The following is a 23,329-nucleotide window of genomic DNA, read 5'->3' as shown; positions in this document are numbered from 1 at the left end:
ATCGTAGTGTAACATTACAATACAAAACGTTTGAAATGGTAGCTAATACAGTATATCTAATAACTTCAAAAAGCAGAGAAAATAATGTACATACCAATTTAGATGGAAACTGAACCCCTCACGCTCTGAACTTCTTACTTTATGTTACGTGGTACAATGATACTCAAATGTGGAACTGAAGTTCGATACGCGAATCAGTGCTAAATCAATGTACTATGGTACATAAACGAAACCTAACCTGAACTAAACTATCGATAAGTCATTATTGCCATGTTGAAAAGTTATCGGTGGCAAATTAGTTAATGCCCAACGAGAAAGTAATTTTCAAAGTCGATATAATTTCTCCTGGAAAACTTTTGTACTTAGTTTAAGGGATTACAGGAGGAAGCACATATTTAATACCGGGTGAGAACGGAAGAATAAATGATTCAGTGTGCCGGGAGCCACCCAAGGACCATTCCAATACATGGCTCACCTATACCATAGGAGCATAAGATTGTTATTTGAATATTGAACCGTGAATAGAAACAAAGACATTATCGAGAAAATTGTAAATCTTGACTTTCCCCTTTAATAAAATGCTCCTCTTTTTGAAGTAGAAAGGAAATTCTTAACTTCGGTAGGAAATCTCTTGAAAACTTCTAGTTTAAAAATTGCTTTTAAATCATTGAACAGTAGAGATATAGAGGAGTATATATTCTTCGGATCGACGAACGATCGACCGAATAAAGGGACAGAAATTCAGAACTGCATGGGTATGACATGTACGTACCATAAAACATGTAGATCTCGACTTTGATTCTTTATCACAATCACTATCATTCTTGTTGTCTGTTCTTGTTATATTAATTCAGAGTAGGTTCGTAATCAGTATACCACAAACAATTGAGATGGGTTAACAGACAACGGCTTAGATACTAAAACCATACTCTTCTTATGTATCAGTTTAGGGTTGCTAGTTAAAAATGCATATTGTATTTGGTCTCTGATGACTAAGTTATATCATTGATTGATGTTGTTAATAGTTACTGAGAAGTAAGTTCTCTAATTATTCTTTTTCGCACTAACTAATCAAAATATTTCAAACCTATCAAAATATTTCAACCCTCTTTTTTTACTAAAAACACAGAGGGGATAGTTTTACCGAAAAGCTATAACGCAATGTAAAAAATACCAGATAAATGTAAGATATGGGAATTCAATCTCTCACACATCCAAATATATACGCAAATTCTCTTTGGAATTGAACTGTGATTGGAAATTAAAACTCAATTACGTGTTTCAATTTACGTAATTCATTGAATAATAACAACTACAGCAGGGACACCTGCAGCATTCTTTTGCAAGGGCGGGAGGGGCAAAGATAAACACACAAACGCAATAGCTTATGCACACAATTTGGTGCTCGCCAGCACACAATCCATAACAAAAACATTTGAGAATATTCCAAGAGCATTGTTAGAACGAAATTAAAAAGAATTATTTTTTATTATTAACTTGTACAGGCTTTATACCAATTGTGCTACGGTGTACTTTATTATTATACTAAATAAATAATTCTTATAATATATCTATCTGTTTATTATTTCCTTGAGTACTAAATTTTTCCAACATGTGTAGTTTAAGGGTTCTGTTAAAAGGTTTTCGATATATTGTAGTACTAAGACACGTGCTCAAAACGGGGAGCTTAAAATATAAAAAAAGCAAAATATCATCTCTCTATGACTTATGGTGCCAGAGACATGGCTTCTTAAATTTCCCGAAATCTGAAATTTTTGTCCATATCTCGGAAAAATGCCATCACTTGTTTTAGATAGTTTGTGAAGCTCTATCAAATAGAGGCCTTAACATTTGAAAGATTCACAATTAACATATACATAAACACACATACATACATACATACATACACACACACAGAGAGAGAGAGAGAGAGAGAGAGAGAGAGAGTACATCATTATTACCAACAGTAAACATATTATAGCACTACCTCTCAGATGAGTCACTGTATTTGTTTTGGGGAGTTTCTATTGTGTATTTACATGCTGTTATTGGTTCAAGGAATTGCGGGAGGGGAGGTTTGAAAGTTTCCTGCAGTATTTAATAGACCAGTAAAATCATAAGAGCATTAAATATCAGTACATGGTTTATTGTATTATAACTCACAATTTAATAACTAACATCGCTACACAAAGTATTGCAATTTGATGTTTGAAGGATTACGTATATAAAGTGATAATACTTTGTAGAAAGGGAAGAATATTTTTGAATTATATTGCATTTAATTATAATATAAAAAAAACATTGCTGCCTCTGCGGTAGATAGAAGTGTGAGAACTGTTATTGAAATTCGTATGTTTTATTCAGCCATATTTTTCGAAGTATATACATAAATCAACACTGTAGAGCACTGGAGTAGGGAAGAGGTTGACGTGCTTAAGCTTACTACGTCTTATTAATATAATGATATCAGAAACTGATTTAGCTAATGTACAGAAAATTAAATTTGTTATCCTCGATAATATGATTCTGTTATAATTTATAACAATTTTTTAACGTATTGAATTCTTCTGTTGTGAAAAGGGGCTCTTATCATCAGAATAGTCATCAAATATTCCGTTAGCAGGTACGAGTAATACCGTTTAAAAATAGTTTATTCTTGACTATTTTGTTGGACTGTTGAGAGGGATTCTTAGTTCACACGACTTCGTTGTGCGTGGTCCCTGATTATAACATTGATATCTGAATCATTAACATTTTCTAACGTTAACCCACCATCGTGACGGGCCGTGATGACTCAGCGGTACAGTGCTTTCGCTTTGTGTGTGCTTTTCCTGCTTTGATTCAAGCTCACAGGAACCGAGCTTTGAGGTGGACAAGCACCATTGTGTGGGTTTCTCATCTTTCTCCTTTTCTTTCCTCCCACTTTATTTACCTTACCATTTCGTTCATTGTTATCATCTCCCTTAGCCTCCAAAGCTTAGCAAAACTGAAAGATTTCTTTTCATTTTTTTTGCATTATGAAGCAATTGGGAACAACAGAAGTTAGGAAGTAGCAAATTCAAGTTCAGCAAATCAGAAATAATATTATCTGTGATTTAATACATTGAGAAGTTGAACGTGTTACATTTCGCTAGCCATAGCCAATGTTGCTTCTAGTACTGTAGCTTTAGGAATTTAACTAAGTTCAATTTATGACTACTCATAAAACTAAAAGGAGAGCTTGTTTGTTATCTGTCTCCCTTCCAATTCACTTAACGCCTGTGTACTGAAATAAAATCTTAATTTCATTTCGCAAGAGCACATGAAAGTTCCCTGGCCATTGCGGAACGTTTCCTTCAGTGACACATTTTCAGTGCATCGGATTATGTATATAGGCTTGTCTGTGTCTCTTCGGGATGAGAATGATGTGGTTTATCTGGCTCCACCACTAACACACATATACTAATTTAATGTTCTTTCTCATACCGTTTAACATGTTGAGTCCGACATCTGATAGTAATGAACAAGCTGTGCTTTTCGAAAATTACGACGTGAGCCACTGCTGTCGCATACCAATCTTCCTTCAACGCATTCAATATATACACTTAAGACCGTGGAATAACATAAAAAGTCCGTCATATCGTTCTATTTTTCTCACTAAAAAGTCAAAGGCAACTTATGGCCATAACTTAAGATCATGTACCACCGTGGCGCACGTAAAATGAAAGTGTTAATATTCTCTAAGGAATGTTAAATTCGAAGACGTTTACATACTTTGCTCTTGAATATCATGTTCAATAGTTTTACGTATTTAGTTCACAGAAACTTAACTATATACACGATTATTTCCATTAAATTGGATTGCGTATTCTTTTGATTGTCCCAAAAACTCAACATAAAATATATTTGAACTAATATCAGAAACTCTGGCAACCTTGCCATGTGACTGATGTCACTTGTAAGCAAAGAAATTAGTTCGCAACTTTCTTACACGCACAGATAAATCAAACAAGTATTACTTAATTTTTAATATAAATACATTAAGTACTATAATATATGAGTAAGCAAATTATTATGTCTTGACTTGAACTTCCAAGGATGAAGACATTTTCAAAATTCTAGGAGGCGGGCAACTACCCTTTACCCCCGTTATGGGAGGTCAAGATAGAGTATAGGCGTACACCCAGATTATTTATTTTGGGGTTGAGGTTTAATACTACAAGACACTACTATGTATAAAGGTAATCTAGAAAGTCTGTCGCTTTTTGTGGAGGTCTGTGTTCAATTGGACCTCTCACCGTACTTTGAATATGAATGGAGATAACGCGAAGTTCAGTTGTTGGTGTGAGTATATCCAACATACTACCTGGTTGTGGTAGTTCGGTTACACCGTGAACTTGCGTAAGGACAGTTTGAACATGGGACGTCGACAGAGCGTCATAATGCAGTGTATGCTGAACCAGTTCAAAATGGGGTCAAACGCTACTGCAGCGGGATGGAAGATATGCCAGGCCTTTGGTGAAGGTGTCATGGCTACACGAACTGTGCACCGGTGGTTTAACAAGTTTAAGGACGGTGACAAATACTCGAAGATGTACCACATGCCGTAAGACCAACGCATGAACAAAATGAAGATCTTCAGGCAACGATTGAGGTGAACAGAGGGCAGGCGATTAAGGAACTGCGATTAAGGAACTGGGATTATACAGAGAAAAATTGTGACGTATAAAAATGTAAAATGGAATATGAAGTATAAATATGCTTTGCTGAAAAAAATGATGTAAGTTTGCTACATTTAAACTCCAAGTACTAATGTTTGAGCGTAACAATCTAGATTTAAGAGGCACGACAATCTAAGAATATGTATGTCACGCCGTCACATTTAAGGCGACGTACAAAATATTATAAGTGACATGTCGTTCCGTTGAAATGTTCGTGAAAATCCGAAAGAAGTCGATCGAATCCGAACAAAAAACATTTGTATTTTTTCAAGTTTTTATATAGTGTTTTGTTTATAAAGATAGTTTTGTGTTATATAATATCAGTATTAAGCGCTAGTGGACTCTCACAAACTCTACAGGTGTTACAAAAGAAGATGCAACGAGGAGAGTTTTGAGATTGCGTTTATTATGCCTGTACCAAAGAAGAAGATAAACGACCAATAAGCATTGTGACCATCCTCCAATCACACCTGTTATTTAAATAAAGGCCGCGCCTCCCTACGGACGCACCCCCCGCTAACGATCCGGCCGAGTCAAAATTAGGTAAACCCGTCTCCTCGAGTATTGTCCTCCACAGTTTTCATATCTTTGACGGATGACATTCTTGTACTTATTGAAAAAAAACTGCAAAATAAGTGTGTATTCCGTGAACATAGAACACAAGAACGTTTTGCTTGTCTTCTAAAGGCAAGGTTCTACATAGATTACTGCCCAATCTTCTCATTTAGCTCCAACAAAAACTGAAAAGAAACCGTGCAAGTTTAATTTTGACGCACTACATTGTGGAAGAATTACAGGTAAAACTCAATACTTTGGGAATTACAGATAAAACCCCACAAATTTCTGCAGGTGATAGAATTAAATGCAAAGTGGTACTAGTAAACCTTATTATAAGGTTTACTAGTGTAGGGTTACAAGTGTAAAATCATTACGAGTGATTTGTGACAGATAAAGTAAGTGAGTACATGTGAAAGACGACTGTATTAGATACCATTTTCTAACCGAGTATTTCTGTACATGTACAGAAGTAGTATTTTAAGTTTACAAGTGGAGCGTCATTAGTATGAACTACGACAAGTGCTATTGCAATTCGTATCATTGCCAATTCTCAGTAAGGCTTAGGTCCTAAGTTTCGCCTTGCATTGATACTGTTAGATGTCATTGTTGCTTTTCAGTGGCCACCAAACATATGTTGGTTTGATTTTTGCTCTGTAGTTTTTATGCCATACATCCGGACTCCATATACATACCCTAATCGTAGAAGAATTGCAATTTTTTGAAACTTACTTCTGATGGCCTCCTCACCTTGCATACCGGCGCAAATTGCGGCAGATAAGGGTGACATGTCCGCTCCAATCTTGGAACTGGCGGGACTGTCCCCGTAATAATCCGATTTGAAATATGCTTTTGGGAAGAAGTGTACAGATTTGTGTCGGGTTGCCACAAAGGAAAGTGAGATGAAATTCATTCCCACCAAGAATGAGCCTGAAATCTGCTCGCCTCCTAATGTTGAAGACAATTCTGCTGACCTGATCCTCCACAACATTGTTTTTCAACTTCATAAATATTTTGAACATCGCTTCGGAAAAAAATGGGAGTAGTCATACGCGTCCCCCGCACCAATGTTAAAGACGGATAAGCGCCACTGACTTCATGGGGACACAAGAAGTAACTGTTGAAAAATTACAATTCTTTTTTGATTTGCGTCTAAATATGGCTTTCTGGTGTGTAGCATAAACCATAAAGTGGAAAAAGCAATCATCAACATATGCTAGGTTTCCACTAAAAAGCAGAATGCTATCTAACTGGGTCATGTATGCGAAGCTGGTAGGTGTGCACGGCAACGCGTGAGTTCGTCCAAAAGAAGCAGGCACATCAGCGATTGCGAGTAATGAAAGTAGTGTAAAGAAGTGTGTTGTGGGCGATGATTTTTCCTGATATTTTAAAAAGTTAAAGAGGGCAATAAGAAATGAATATTATGCAATTTTCTGCCCTCCGAAACGCTGGCTCCGACTGGCATCCAGTCTCAAATTTCAACGTCGCGAACTCAGTTGGCAAGAAAAACGTGAACGCATGTTTCGGTAAGCTGCAGTTTTGTAAATTAGCATTACACAAGTTTGTGTTAACTCATGTTCTTATAGTAGCCGCGAGGCATATTTGTTGGAGGATTTACTTCTGGTGCGTTTGGTCCTCGTGCGAACCCGCTTATGGCCTGTTTGCCTTCTGGTGTTTAAACACTGTGTGCGTGGGTTTTCATACATTTCTGCAGGCTCCTTATACTTTCTGCATTCCACAATCAGGTTCTGACGGTGCCCTTACCTGTTATTTTTTTTAATATTCATAAACATACAAACCTCAGTGGTGGCATGACGCCTCAGGCCCATAGATTGCCTGCTCTGTTAGCACCAATTTCATGAAAGTTAGTTTACAACAAAAGTTCGTCAAGCCTTTCAAAGGACATGCAAGGCGATATTTCAGACGCTGTATGTATGGCAAGATAGCACCCCCACTTTAGAAAATTGAAACAATGACTAGGTCATTCGTTTGTACTACGTTTGTACCGTTTGTACCGAAAATATTTTCGTTTGTACCGTTTTCCTTATAGGGTTACTTGAGAGGTCAACTGGGGGGGGGGGGCTATCTTGGCGCCAAGATACTTACAGGAAGGTAATGTTATAGTTGTACTCTTACATTTTTTTGTAATGTAAAGGTAATGAATAAAACTTATTTTTAGTTCTTATATGATGGAGAAAGTAAAGAAAATACGTTTTGACGCTAAAGAAAGTACCGCACTAACTTTTCTCACAGCATGCACTTTCTTCAGGTAGGCACTTATATCTTCTTTTTCTGCACTGCAAGGAAATCGGTACCTTACACAGTGTTTCACTTAATGCTTTTGTATTCTTTTTATGTTCACATGATTAATATTATTCATTGTTCCTTACAGCAAACGAGCTAATTTTTAAACGATATTTAACAAGGAAAAATCTTAATAGAGTCAATTCAAAACTACCCAAGAAACTTGTACACGGATAGATGCTTAAATTGAAGGTTAAAAAGCAGTGCTCATACGAAACTATAATACAACAATTTTTGAAAATTCTAATCGCTCATATGAACAGGCATCCTGTGTAGTTCTTAATGTGTTTTAGTATTTTGTTGCTACATTGCCTACCAGTGCAAAATGTGATCAAGGCAGTTTCAAACAGACTTTGTAAGATGTTACAATGTAGCGGGAAGAAAAGCTGTAGTTTCTACAGTTTCTTGAATTTATTTTAATGCCTTTTAGTAGCAGTGTCTCTGGCCAGAATAGAGTATAGGACAAGGTAGATATCGGCCAGGGCCATTCTTAAGGTACCATCCCCGCAATTAAACTGGGGAAACGCTGTAAAATTTAAGTCAGAATGGTTGGTGGTGGGATTTGTACAAGTGGACCTCACCAGTGACGCTTAGTACTATGGGATGTTACCGCCTGGACTGATAGGGATGGGTGTATCTTTCGTTGTTACCACGAAGACGACAAACAGCAATTTCGAGAGATTTCTTGTCAACAAACGGTAAACTTTGTTCCTTTGGGCAATCCAGCTGTTTTGTTACATTGTGCTAGACATTTTTTCCTGCTGTTTAATTCAGTTCAACAAAGTGGCTTTGGAGGGTCTGAGGCTGTTTTCTGAACATTTCAATATTCTCAAGGTAAGAAAGCGATTACCATATTTTCATTTTAAAATAAAAGTTCAACATCACAACGTAGTACCGGAGATATTGTATAATACAATGTTGTCGAGATTTACTTATCACGTCTAATAATAAATGAGTAGGAAGTTCGTAGGTATACCTGGTGTCAATACCAGTATAAAATACCATTCTTAGATCAAATAGTAAATAAACTAAATGTTGTGTATTTGTCTACATTTCTCTGCCACATTGCTGAGAGGAAGTAGTCCTAAAGGAAACAAACATCTCCGATTGTTATCGCTCGCTCGTTTTTATTTTCTGCGAACAGTATACTAATCAGTTTTCTTGAGGGTGTAAGTTAGATTCCTCTTTTGAGCACCACTTGTTTTCAACAAAACAAAGTAGATAATTATATATTATATCTAGATTATTCACATTATACTTAATAATACGAGTTATTTGCCATAAGCATGGTCGAGAAATATACCTAAAATGTGTCCGATATATACCAGCATGAGGTCCCTTCAATTTATATGTAACGGTGTATATTCTATTTTATGTGTAACGGTTGTCACTTACAGATGGTGATCAGAAAAATGGAAGCACCTGAACGAAATTGCATTTTCCAGATTAATATGGTGTCGGACCATCTTTCGCCTTCAGAACAGCCTCGTTGCGACGTGGGATGGAGACATAGAGGTCGGGAATGGTAGCAAGTAGTAATTTACACCATTCCTCGTGCAGGGCATCGGCCAGTTCTGTGAGAGAGGATGGAGGTGGAAATCGTTGCCTGAGTCGTGTTTCCAAGACGGACCACAGATGTTCATTTATGTTGAGATTTGGTTATTGGGCGGGCCAAGGGAGGTGTTGAACTTCATCCCGATGTTCCTCAAACCACGCTGCAACAACGCCAGCTTTGTGAATGGGTGCATTATCATCCTTGAAGATGGCGTCATTATCCGGGAACAACATCCGGACCATAGGATGCAAGTGGTCTCCTAACATTGCGACATAATCGCTTGCAGTGATTCGTCCGCTAAGTGTGACCACAGGACCCAATGAAAACCATGATATTGCGGCCCACAGCATCACCGAGCCGCCGCCATGCTTCACAGTTGGGCGTAGACACTGCAGATCATAAGCTTCTTTGGGCGTTCTCCACACATAAACACGGCCCGTGGTTAGGAATAGGGTGAAGGATGACTCATCCGACCACATCATACGTTTCCAGTCCTCAACCTTCAAATTGCATGGTCGCGGCACCATTTGCGGCGTGGGAAAGCGTTACGGTCCCTGATGAGTGGATTGGCCCGTGCAACACGACCCCGTAATTTCATGTCATGTAATTCGCGGCGGACTATGATTGTCGGAACAGGGTGGGGGAGGTACTGATTGAGTTCCTCCGTCACTTGCTCCGCAGTGGCACGACGGTTCTGCTTGACAATGCGCTTTAATACCCGGCGTGACCTGTCACTCATGATTTTCTTCCGCCCACTGTTCCGCTTTCCCCGATGTGTTTTTCCCGTGTGTTGTGTAGGCCGTCATCACCTTCGACACTGTCCCACGCGACGCACCTAACACAGTAGCCACTGCCGTCACACACTCCACATAACCGCGCACTACCAATTTGCCCTCTTTGAAAATCTCAGAGGTCTCCCATTTTACACTACCTCCGTCTGCTGTAGCCACTGGACACTGCTGTTCCACTGCGCTTGACGTAGTATGGAGACCGACCTAACACACCACTACCAGCGGTCCGGCGCTGCGGGCGCCACGACACCACTGCCAATCCATACATTTGACATGTTGCCAACTACATGTGTTTCCATTTTTCTGATCACCATCTGTATATTTATATGTAACATACAACAAATTCGTTACGTTCATTTAAGCGTCACATTGTGCTTAGTTAATACGTAACATGAATCCTTCCATTTATAAGTTGCAATATTACATTCATTGCATATGTAAAAATCGCGATTTTTTACTCTTATTTAAGCGTCATACTTCTTACAATATACAATTTAAAGTGAGTGAAAAAACACTCGGCAGCACCTACATTAACTTGAGAAGCACTACAAGTTTGGCCTATGAGTCCCACATGAATGACTCCGGGCTAGAAGGCATCGTGAGCAGACACCTGTGTTTAATTACTGTCTCATCTCAGGTAGGAGCCATTTCTAGTTAGGCTGTCACATGTGATGACAAATGGGTCCTGTACGAAGCTCCACGACGCGGTCATCATTGGTTAGCATTCCATAAATATGCCCAGAACAGCCGAAACCAGTACTGTAATAGAAGAAGGTCCTTCTGTGTCTTTGGCGGACTGGTCGGAGCATTTTGTATCGGGAGCTGCTAGTAGCTGGTCAGAGTGTCAATGCAGCTGTGTACTATCTGCAGTTGAGCCTTGTTCGAGAAAAACTCAAAACAGTGGAACATTTCTTAATCGCAAAGAAATCCCCCTGTTGTAGGACAATGCTAAGCCCCACGTGGCTAGGATAACCCCAGATACCATTCTAGGCCTTGGGTGAGAGACAGTATTGTATTCTTCATACTCCTTGGACATTGTACAGTCCGACTAACACAGGTTCCATACCTTAGAGGACACCAGTTCAAATCTCTAGTAGAGATTCGTTCCATTCCCTAGAGGACACCCGTTGAAATCCCTAGTAGAAGGTCTAAATGCACCTGATACCTTCTTCGCTTCTGACCTCACCGTGTTCTACCGCGATGGAATCCATAGCCTTCCACAGCGTTGGCAGAAGGTCATCGATGCTGATGGAGACTATTAGTGATCTTCCAGGTACTTCTTAGGAGACATATTGACGTTTGAATGTGATGGGTGAAGAAGCTACAGAACTTTCTTGTTTAACTATATACTATTAAAGCTTTTAATAAACTATATATTATTCTATACCCAAAAGGCAATAAGAAATGTTTAATTACAGAAACCTATATTTTCAGAAGAAACAAATAAACTAGATGGTTTTTATAAGAAAAGAGAGAATACAGATGAAAAGTAAGACCAAATCATCATTGTACGTCAATTATTACTCTGCTAAACAATCATAGTACTCTGTATAGTTTAGCTAGAAAAGTGCGGAATTTTATGCAGTACTGTTTTTGAAGGGGAAAGGATGAGAGGGTTCGGATGCGGTGGAATTCTAAGTAGATGAGCACATAACGCACTGGATTTGTTTAACATTGTGTAGTTAAAGGCACCCTAGGAAGATGACTAATGAAGATATAGATAAATTCTTTTGGATATTACATGCATTTCATAGCTACAAAAATTATATCAAGAACTTTATAAGCATTTATATCTGCAATCTAAATGGTTTACTATAAAATGAGATACAGTGTGAATTCATAACTCTGGTTGTACTTTAGTGATCTCTACCACGTAAGGAATGATACATAGCAAAACTACAGTATGGAACTTTGGATACCAGGTTAAATAATTATATTTATACATATACTTGGAATTTTTTAATCTCCTGGTTTCTGTTGTTATAAAATGGCGGAAACTGGGCGACTCATATTCGTTATCTAATTCCATAATGGATCGTAGAATCTATTGTTCTTATTTAAATTTTTTGACACATTCTTAGGTGACTTTTTTGCGAGGAATTATTGGTGCATGTCATGTTTTCTGGAGTAGGCTGCATGAAGGGCAAATTCAAGTCACAAGTGAAGAGCAGAAATCAACACGAAAGCTGAAACAAGAAATTGTAGGTACTTTACCGATCATCGCAAAATTGTAAGAACTATACCGATTAGCAGTTATAATGGCACTATTTGCCACTTGTTTTTCGTTGCAGTGAGTTACACTGTCACCTGCTCACTTTGAATGTAAGGTGCTGTCACGTGTCGTGAGATTCGTAATAAACAGTGGTAACTAACTAACTCTAATGGTCTCTGGAACCCGGAGGTTCAATGCCGCGTTCACAACAGCTCTCCACTGACTTCGATCCTTAGCTAATTAGATGCAGTTTCCACTTTGTATTACAATCTCTGCGTGATCCATCTTAATATTTTCCTCTCATCTGCGCCTAGGTGTTCCTAATGGTCGTTTTCCGATTGGTCTCCCAATTAAGACTTTGAAGGCGTTTCTATTTTCTTCCATCCTAGCTACATGACCCGCCCACCTAAGCCTCCTAGACTTGACGACCCTAACAATGTTGGGTAAACCATATAACATTATGTAGTTCCGCATTATGAAGTTTCCGCCATTCCCCATTCCCGATCCTCTTGGGTCCGAATACGGCATGGCGCGTCCTCAGGTTGCGGATTGAGGAGAAGGCCTCTAGATATAGAGGTTAGCTGCGAATATACTGAATAAGCAGTCGCGGACAGCCGACTAGGACTGGTCCTCCAGCTTGGGGGTTTGGGTAGGGCTAACAACCTCATCCTGTAAAAAAAAGCACTTGTTCAGAAATATTTACACAATAAACAGTGGAGACAGGCAAAAATAACATATATAACGTGGTCTAAGATTTTGCATGCATGCTACTCATGGATCAATGATTGCATACTCACTGTAATCACACTATCCTATCTAAGTAATATCCTCATTTCATCATTATGTTTCTTTCTTATTTTATCCGGCTGTTACACCTCGCTCTTGCGTCATACACTGGAGGCCTGGAAATGACAGATGCTTAAGAATAAACAGGGTACGGAGAATTTAGTATTTACAGGCAATTACGAACTTACTTAGTCTCGTTTAAGCAACATTGAATAAGTAAATTGTAACTTAATTTCAGATACCCGATTGATAAGTAATACATGGCACAATTGTAGATTGCAAATGGTCCATGATTTGATTTCATGTTACGTAGGTTCAAGGTACACAACATTACGTAAGTTCATTGTACAGTTTCTCGAAATTCTATAGTTTTCCGCTATATTCCCATTAGGCTAGTTCTTTTTACAACAAACAACTTCTATTAGCTATCCGTCCCCTTTAGCCTACACAGTATGAATGCTGAAAATACAACAATGTTGTACACCGTGAGCATAAAGTCTTACCCTGATTATAAAAAATTATTACGGTATAGCCGTTGGACACAATAATTAAATTTTGGTCTGTTACATAGGTTATTATTGCAAGTTTTTTTATGACAAACAGGTGGCACTAGTGCTACCCAAGAGAGAAAGATTACGTTACTTGGTGCGCGCGGGTTAGTTGGCGAAATGTCATCGAAGCAGGAAAAAGCGCAATGCCCAGACATTCTCCGAGCTACCAAGGGGGCACACGTTGAAGCGGTCTAACGTAAGTGGTCTTAAAAATACTTGTAATACTAACCTATGTAACTAACCAGTATTTACATTATTGTTCTTTAATAAATTTTTGTAATCAGGGCAAGGTTTTATGCTCATTCTGTATATCTGTACGATATTGTATATTTGTAATACTTCCATTTTTGAAATTTTAATTATTGTGGGCAAAAGATGTTGCTTAAAAATGCATAAACTGTGATGACGAAGAAGAGAATGATATAAAAAAAGAAAAAGATATATGGTATTTAAGCATTGTTATTGTAATAGATTCGTCGTGCTTTTTCGGGGTTGCTGTGATAGCCAGTAGTTCTTGATTGATTCTGATACTAAGAGAGAATATAGAGATAATGGAAGTCGACGATGTGTAAAACCGCTGTGTATTATTTCAAATTAGTAAATGATATAAATGATATATTATGTTGTGTGATTCCTTTGTACGTGATATTCTATATGCATTATATTAGCGAACTGGGAAAAGTAACGATAATATTTACGAAGTTATCATAACAAACGTAAACATAAAAGATTAAGTTTTACTCCGTGCTGTTAAACTAATCTGAAAATATTGAACCCTCATTTCCTCACGTTAAAATAAGTTAGGAAACGCTGAGTTAACCTTAGAGTAATATACGAAGGTAGGAATATACTAAAACATAAGACAGATATGAACGGGTTAAGTGTGGGAGTTTTCGCTATGGAAGTTATGACCCTTCGTGGATTTGGGAGATTTGTACGTCTGTGTGGGGATATCTGACCATTTGTGTGGGCGTTTTGACATTTTTTGAGTGTGGGAATTTTGACCTGTTCAAATGTAAACATGTGGAATCACATTTAACTCTTAAGCAAATGCTAAATCGTTTTACAGAGACATTTTAAATTGTGAACCATTGTGAGTTTATTCTTAAATATGTATATAAATATTTTGTTCCTACTTTGACCAAAAGAAATATATTCGCTCAACTAATTTTCCACACGTCATTTGTGAAGATCGGGAATTGGGAATGTTAGGAATAATCACCTCCGCAGTTCCTCGTGTTCGGTATAATGCCTTCTGAGATACTTTGAGTGGATCTACATCCGAAACTATGCTACTATTCCCACATGTATGCATGAACGTTCTACTTTACTTTGATATGAGGACATATCTCTTAAAATTTGTCTGCTTAGATCAGTAGTATTTTCAGAAAGTCTCTCTGCAAAGAATTATAGCACAACAACTGGCTACAATGAAATAAGCACCACACATCTATTTATCGTACAGTATAGTATATACCTCTTTTCAGTTGAATTTTAAACTTTAGCTATATTCATATATACAAGAATAACAGTGAGTGTTTTAATATTTTTAAAACAATAACAAAACGTATATTAACTGCTTTAAGATAATTTGAAGGCACTGGGTGTGTTTATATAGGTAAAAGGACAGTAAATCATCCGAAGAAATTGAATGAAAGCCCTGCAGCAGGTTGCCAGAAGTCTCTCACATATACAGAATGAACTCGCTGCATACCGTGATGTCAGCGTGACCGTAACGCAGAAAGTGTCTGCTTCTCCTACACAAAGCAGATGGATGAAAATATTGAAACCACTTTTAGAGTGCATTGTAGAGGTGCTAGAACACAGATAATATTTGGGTGAATTCAGATGGGGCAAAATAGTTTGAAAACTAAAAAAAGGATGAACTGTAATGAGTGTAACCCAGGAGATTCTTACTGTCCATAGCAGTATTTGCTGCGCATGCCGTACACACCGAACCACAGAGAAGCTATGCGAAGAAGGCATGGGAGTTAACCACAGTGAAGTAACGCAGAGGAACTGTTCCTTTGTGAAATAATTAGAAGGAACCTTCTTTCTACAGCAGGTACAAATTCAAAATCATCTGAGCGGACTGTCAATCATCGAGTCAGACGTTCATGGGTGGCCCATGGACAGTATTCAGTGGTATTTTCTTCCCACGGCTGGATAAACAAGATAGTCATTCCAAGCACATTACGGAAAATGATTTTAACTATGCTCCATGGCCAATATTTAATCTTGAATAGAGCTAAGTATGAAGCTCGAGCTAACTATTGGAGGCCCGCCATGGACAAGGATATTGTGAAATTGTTGCAACAGTGCACTCCGTATCAAGGGATGCAAAATCGAGTTCCACAAAATCGTTATTGTGCATGGAAAACTCCTAGCCGACCCTGGCAACGAGTACAAATTGAATTCTTCGAAATAGCAGGACGTAAATGTCTTCTCTTAGTGGATTTTTTTTGCAAGTGGATTGAGATTTGGGAAATGGGCCAAACATCTGCTTGGGAACGTACCGAAAAGTGAATATTTGTTTTGCAATATTTGGCTTGCCGCAATTGATAGTTTCAGTTAATGGGCCAACCTTTGGTAGTCAACAATTTACAGAATATTGGAAGAACAGAGAAATAAAAGTAATGCACGCGCAACCTTGGCATCCACAAAGTAATGGATTGGCGGAAATAGCTGTTCAACTAGTCAAAGGTCTGATGAAAAAGAAACTATTGGAGTCGGGTTCCTGGACATGCACTAATCGACAAGTTAATCAATTCATCTATAAAACATTGTAAGGTTTACGATTGACGCGATAAAGCAAATTAAAAAAACTCCCCAGCTGGTCTAATGTTTGCCTTCGAGCCAAGACATAAGGATAATATTAGTAACAAATCTTGTCACAGGGACTCGGTGAAACAATTCTTACCAAAATATTGTGATAACATATTTCAAGATGGTCAAGTTGTATGGGTGTTAAATAAACCACACAACTTTTCAAAATTTTAGCGTGGTCCGATTAATTGTTGGTTGGAACGATGTATGTATGCGGTAACAGTACAGAACAGGTTTAAAAAGTTTATAGACATCAAATAAAATTTATAAATTGTCAACTGGAAGCATCCGATGATGTGGCAAAGACAATTAAAAACTAACAGGGGACGAGAGGAAATCTATCCTTATTAACAGAAGCTTCTTACGTATACCTCCCACGAAGATATCAGAGAGAGAAACTCAACATCGACACGCTTTTGATAATTGGTGAATTATTCTAAACCACGAAAAAAATCCAAATAAGAAACCTGAAAATAAATTTCAGGATGAGACCTTCAACCATTATTAAGACGAGGACGAAGGAACCCTGAAAATTATTCAACTGTGTAATATATATGTATCTAGATATACAAAAAAGGGAGAGTAGGATAATATTGTATGAGTACAGGCTGAAAGTGCTAAGAATTAAGGACATGCAATGCAAGACAAAGTAAAGAAAAATATCCGAATTTGTTTTCTGTTGTTCGTTGGTCTTCTTGATGTTGAATATTGGCTGTTCTACTTTTCAAAATAGAAGTATAGAAAAGGATGAAAGAGTTTCTGTAACAGTTTATCTTGGTACAATATGTTGGCTGTTTTATAGAATAATGTGGGTGATTGCTGGCCTTAAACATATGGAGCTACTAAAATGGATTGTAAGGTGTGTTATGCTAGGGTTACGGAACATATCAGCGAATAGGATGCTAAATCGTTACAAACAGTATTTAACTAAAGAAAGAATACAACATATATTTCGGTTTCTGAAGTGGCTTCGTATTTTCTGGCATCGCAGAAAGATATATTCCATGATTGTATTACTAAGTTTTATGACGTAAATATAATCCTTGGCGGAAATCACAAAATTTATATAACGACACTTATTCGAAATGAAGTTATGCGATAAAATACCAATATATATACAACGTCGTTACTCAAAGGTTCTCAGATTTTTAGTTTCATACAAGCAAGGCTACGAAAACCACCATAAGACGGTTTACACATTGCCTTTAGAATATTACCTTTTATTATGGCACATCACAAAAAAATAACTTTATTCTTAAATTGGGCATGTAGTTTACATAAGATAGATCCGGAATTATATCTTATTTATTCTTCGTTGCTATGACAACGAATCTCTATTATAACAAAACAGCAACGTATATCAACTACAAAGGAATTACATCAAATATATTTTTTATATACATCTTATTCCTTTTCTTGAATAGCTTGTACATAATGAAAAATTATATTCCGCACACAAACAGAAATAAAGGTTGAAATACAAATATAGTTATATATGGCGCCTTGAACTATAGGACTTTTTTTTTCTAAAAAGAAATAAAAAGAGAATCATGGTCCCTTAACTATGACATATTAAGTTCCTGAGTTTCCATATGACCCTCATCTATATATATATATATATATATATATATATATATATATATATATATATATATATCGGGTGATTCCGTTAGTCCGTACCAGGCCTTTGCATCGAAAACGGTCCGAGATATGTACAGACAAAAAAATACGTATCCCATTAGTTGGAAGGACAACAGAGCGTAGTAAAAAGTTTCGTCCCAGGGTCCTCCTCGTGGTCCCAGACGGGGCCCAATTCAAAATTGTCAAATGAAAAGAGGGGCCAAGTGGTATATTGCTTGAAACTCTTGTAAAAAGAAAGAAGCTACAACAAGTCCCGATTCGCCACGATCACCCTATGCTACATGGCGGCGGGGTTCAAAATATCATCAAAAGTTGCATTGAAATGAATGTGAAAAAACACATATTCCAGTTGAATTGGCGATAAAATTGCTGGACAGTGCCCGGTAGCCTTGGAAAGTTGTGGTGTTCATCATAAAAACACATCAGTGAGTGGTGCACACAGGCGAACTATTGAGTCAATGGCAATTTTCGGTCGGGAAAAAAACTGTTTTCACTTTGCTTGCACAGAATTCTTCGAGATGTGGAACGACGCAAGCATGCTCTACTAATGTTTCCTGCATCTGCTTTGTAAGAGATCTGGGGCTCGTCTCAGATTTTAACCTTGGTGTCCGCACAGGATGTGTGTTTGAAAGCCCTTTGTCGGTAGATGTGATGTTGCTTCTTAGAATGGCCTCTCCCCTCCTAGACCTCCGACACTATGGGATCAAGTAAATTTAACACTGTATCCTCCCGACTGGCTAGTGCAACGGACGAAATATTTCGGTTGTGTGCACTACGCGATGATCTGTTTCCATGATACCCACCATAACTCTCCAGGGTACAGCAATTATACGGTACATTCCCCTAGGATATGCTGTTTTGCACCATTTGCCCGTATTCAGCCCAGAACCCAAAACCCAGAACAGTATAAATAGATCTGTATTCTGGACTTGCCGTATGCTATCCAATGACGTATAACACTTGCCGATCCTCGAGTGTCACGTTGCGACCCTCTCCGCGTTCTTGTGTTATTTCCGTTCGAGAATGCATTTTACCCCCAATTCCCGACCTAGGTTTTAATGCTTTCACTGCCTGTTTCGTCTGTATACCTATCTTAAGCCCAGTGTTCCTTAGTAACAACAGGCGAATAATGGAATTGACTCAAGGTTCCAGACCTGTCCTTACCTGCCCTTTTCTTCGCTATGCGTCGTGTAAAAGAGAAATTCATGAGATATTAATGTCGCGAAATGTATAACTTCAAATGAATTAGCGAAATGAATAAACATACACATCTTTGATAACGATTACTGCAACTGGATTGTGCTGTTTGCTGGTTTATGTTTGTTGTTTCTGTTACCTTTCCAGAAAACAGTCGCAGACAGCCTTGAATTAAAAAGCACGAACGTGAGGTACGCTTGAACACAGTTTGTTCCGCAGTAAGTTGAGGAGACTTTGCTGAAGGGTCGTTAGTACGAATTGTAGTGAAGTACTTGTGCTGTGCAAAAGTAATACACGCTACGAATTGAGTTGTTTGTGTGTGTGTGTGTGTGTGTCAGAAGGCTTCCATTTCATTGTAGAAGGTGGCACGTACTACCCTAATATCGTGGGTTAGTGCAGTGTCCGCTAAAGATAGCATTGTATTGGAACAATGCCATATACGAACGGGGAGACATTTGACATGTTAAAGGTGTTAGGGGAATGTAGGCAAAACTATAGACCTGCAGCCCGAATTTATAACGCAAGGTTCCCACAGCGACAATAATTTTCCCTAATGTACTTCGACGGTTAGCAAATCGTTTGAAACAAACAGGGCGCATACCTCCTCAATATGGGGGTCACAAACATGCAGCAATTGTAGATGACAACGATGTCGATATTGATGTTTTAGCTGCTGTCGCCGTATGTCCTAATGCATCCTCAAGGGATATTGCCCGGGATCGCGGAATTAGTCAAACAAGTGTTCTGCGTATACTGTGGAAGCATTATCGCCACCCGTATCATATCTCCTTGTGCCAGGTGCTAATAGATGCCGACCGTAATAAGCGCCTCCAGTTTTGTAATTGGGCTCATCAGAAATTGAGGGCAAATTCAACGTTTTTCAATATGTACGTGTTGTGGACAGACGAAGCAATATTTACAAGTGACGGTCATGTCAACCTGCACAACGCGCATTATTGAGCTGCGGAGAATCCGCACTGGACACTACAGATCGACCGACAAAGACGTTGGAGCATCAATTTGTGGGGTGGTATCATTGGAACACATGTAATTGGGCCCTTGTTTATTGATGGAAATATAACGTCGGCTCTGTTCCATCTATTCTTGACAGAACATCTACCGCAACTGCTGGAAAACATCCCACTTTATGTGCGGCGTAATATGTAGATGCAATTGGTTGATTGTCCAGCACATGCTGCTCGCATATACAGAGGTGCATTAAACACTCCTTTCCCTCCTCGCTTTCCAGACCTTAGGTGCATGGACTATTATTTCTGGGATCGACTCAAGGAGCTTGTTTCAAGAATAGACCAAATACACCAGAAGATATGAGAGCCTATCATATACACCAGAACCTATAATAATCGAATTTCGAAGCATAGGAGAGGCAGAGCTTGAAGCTGTGGGCTATAATTATTATAGCCGTCTGGAACGTTGTCTTGCTGTACATGGACGACAATTTCGGTAAAACGTGATGTAAAACTTGCTGTGTGGAGCGGACATCTGTTACATAACGGACAGCAGCCGTCTGCAAGGTAAATATGATATATTCTTTGTACGTTATGCCAGGGTTAATTAATTCTTAGAACAACGTTAGACGTTTCAATATAATATGCTTACCTGTCCACCATAACGCTTTCATTTCCATACTGTGTATGTTACCAGTGTTGACTACGAGACGAGACAAGACACTTTCCATTAGTGTCACGAAAGAAGACTGAACAGTCTCTGTAGTATTGTACCCGAAAAACAAATGTTATCACGGAACTTTAGCTGGTCAAAATGTTCAGGGTCTTCCCAGCAGCACAATCAAACAACTGGTAATTTGAAGGTGGACCCTGCCTGGATATCGAGAACTGGTTACAGTGATATGTTGTACTTTTGAAATAATGAGACACTTGTTTTTCAGTTTTATTCAGTCTGGCTGTCCGTTTCAGATTTATTGGTGTGACCATATTGTTTTCAATGCAAATTTTCAAGACATTTTGACCCGCCGCCATTTTGCATAAGGTGATCGTGAAAAATCGGGACTTGTTGTAGCTTCTTTCTTATTAGAAGATCTTTCAAGCGATATACCACTTGACCCCTCTTTCCATTTGGCAATTTTGAGTTGGACCTCGTCTGGAACCCTGCGGGGGACCCCAGGGCGAAACTTTTTACTTCGATCTGTTGTTTTTTGAACATCATGTGACACTTGTTTTTTAGTTTTATCGTCTGGGTGCCCGTTTCAGATTTATAGGGGCGGCCATATTGTTTTCAATGCAAATTTTGATGACATTTTGACCCGCCTCCATTTTGCATAGGGTGATCGTAGAGAATCGGGACTTGTTGTAGCTTCTTTCTTTTTACAAGAGTTTTCAAGCAATATACCACTTGACCCCTCTTTCCATTTGACAATTGTGAGTTGGACCCCGTCTGGGACCGTGCGGGGGACCCTGGGACGATACTTTTTACTTCGCTCTGTTGCCCTTTGCAACTAATGGGATACGTGTTTTTCAGTTTGTACACATCTCGGACCGTTTTCGATTTAAAGGCCTGGTACGGACTAACGGAATCACCCGATATATATATATATATATATATATATATATATATATATATATATATATATATATATATTATAATTCACATAATCATATATTTTACAGTTATAACAATGTTATTTTCATATTTATCTTAAATTCTTAATTAATTTTATTTGAAATATTCATATCATTTAACGTCGATAATACAAATGTACATTCAGATTACGTCGAAAAAGTTATTAAATTTTAAGGTCCTTTTGTAGCCATTGATACATAATATAAGTTGAAGTTAACAAAATTTATATCATTTTAGCGGGCACAACACAAAAAAGTTTGTGAAAAGGATTTGACAATTACATAATGGCTATTTTACAGAAGAAAGCATCCAATATAAGATATAACAGTGTTGCCACAGTCTTATCTCTGGAGTGGGCTGAAAAATAGTACCAAATTGAAAAAAAAGGCTGAATTTATTATTTTATACCAGCGTAATACATGGCTGTACAACACGAAACTAAAAGAGGTGAAGTTCTAGAATATTCCCACCCCCCCTCTTCCAAGAGTGCAAACCAAGAAAGTACTCTTTTTAAAAATTACTTTTTAAAAACATCCAAACATTAGTAACACGAACAACCGTTTAAGTAGATAAAACTTTTATCGCACGTAAGAAGTTTAACAGAGGACGCAAATTAAAAGGGAAAACAGTTATCGTTTTCGGTATGTATTGTAAGGAAATCAAACGCGCCTTTATTTCAAAGTGACCAATAAACCAAAAAAGTATTATGGCCCTATATAGAGAAAAATCAATTCTCCATACAGCGTTGTATTGTACAAATATACGGAATCCTCTTGCTTACTACAGAAATCAGTATGGAACACGCGTTATCCATATGCTACATACGCACTGCCCTTAGATGTTACATCATGTCGTTGCAGGATGCCTGACATCTAACAATTTTCCGTATGCACATGTTACATTTCTCAGCTATATGGTATATACGTCCACTTGTATGTGAGATCCTTGCCGCCTATATTGTTTCATATGGAATGTACGTATAGATGGAACATTTATACGGAAAGTATTATAAAACGTACGCTTTTAGTTACACGTCTGTTGTACGCTAAGTCCAAAAACTACAGGAATTATGCACGTAACCTAGCTTTTTAATTACGCCACCTACAATTTTTTCTCGATATATGAAAAAATATAAAACTAGAAACAAATCAATGATCAAGTTTATGTGTAAATACTACGTTATAATAAAGTATTAAAATATAAATTATTGCTCCTTATTCGTGCTCATTTCACAACCGAAGGAGAATAATAGAATGTAAGAAGAATATAAGGTAAGTAAACTGACATTTGTAAAACAAAAAAAAAAATGTAAAACCGGTCAAGGTACGACGGATGGGAATTCCAAGCTGGTTACCCACCGTCACTAACGGGTATCCGCGGTCCGTCATACAGGGTCCTAGAACCTTTGCTGAAAGACATCAAAAAAAAAAAAAGAGAGAGAGAGATGTAGGAAAAGTCTTACCGACACTTTTGCAAATGTGACAAGTATTTGTTAAATGGTGCTGAATTCGGTAGAATAGTACCAACTTTTTCACAAAAGGGGCTGAAAATGCCAGCGTGGTACCAACGGGCCGATGAATAACAGAAAGGGCTGAATTTGGTACAATTGT

The sequence above is a fragment of the Thermobia domestica genome, chromosome 15 (assembly GCF_964235325.1).
Source record: "Thermobia domestica chromosome 15, izTheDome1.hap1.1, whole genome shotgun sequence".
Classification (NCBI taxonomy): Eukaryota; Metazoa; Arthropoda; class Insecta; order Zygentoma; family Lepismatidae; genus Thermobia; species Thermobia domestica.
This window is presented reverse-complemented; position numbering follows the sequence as displayed.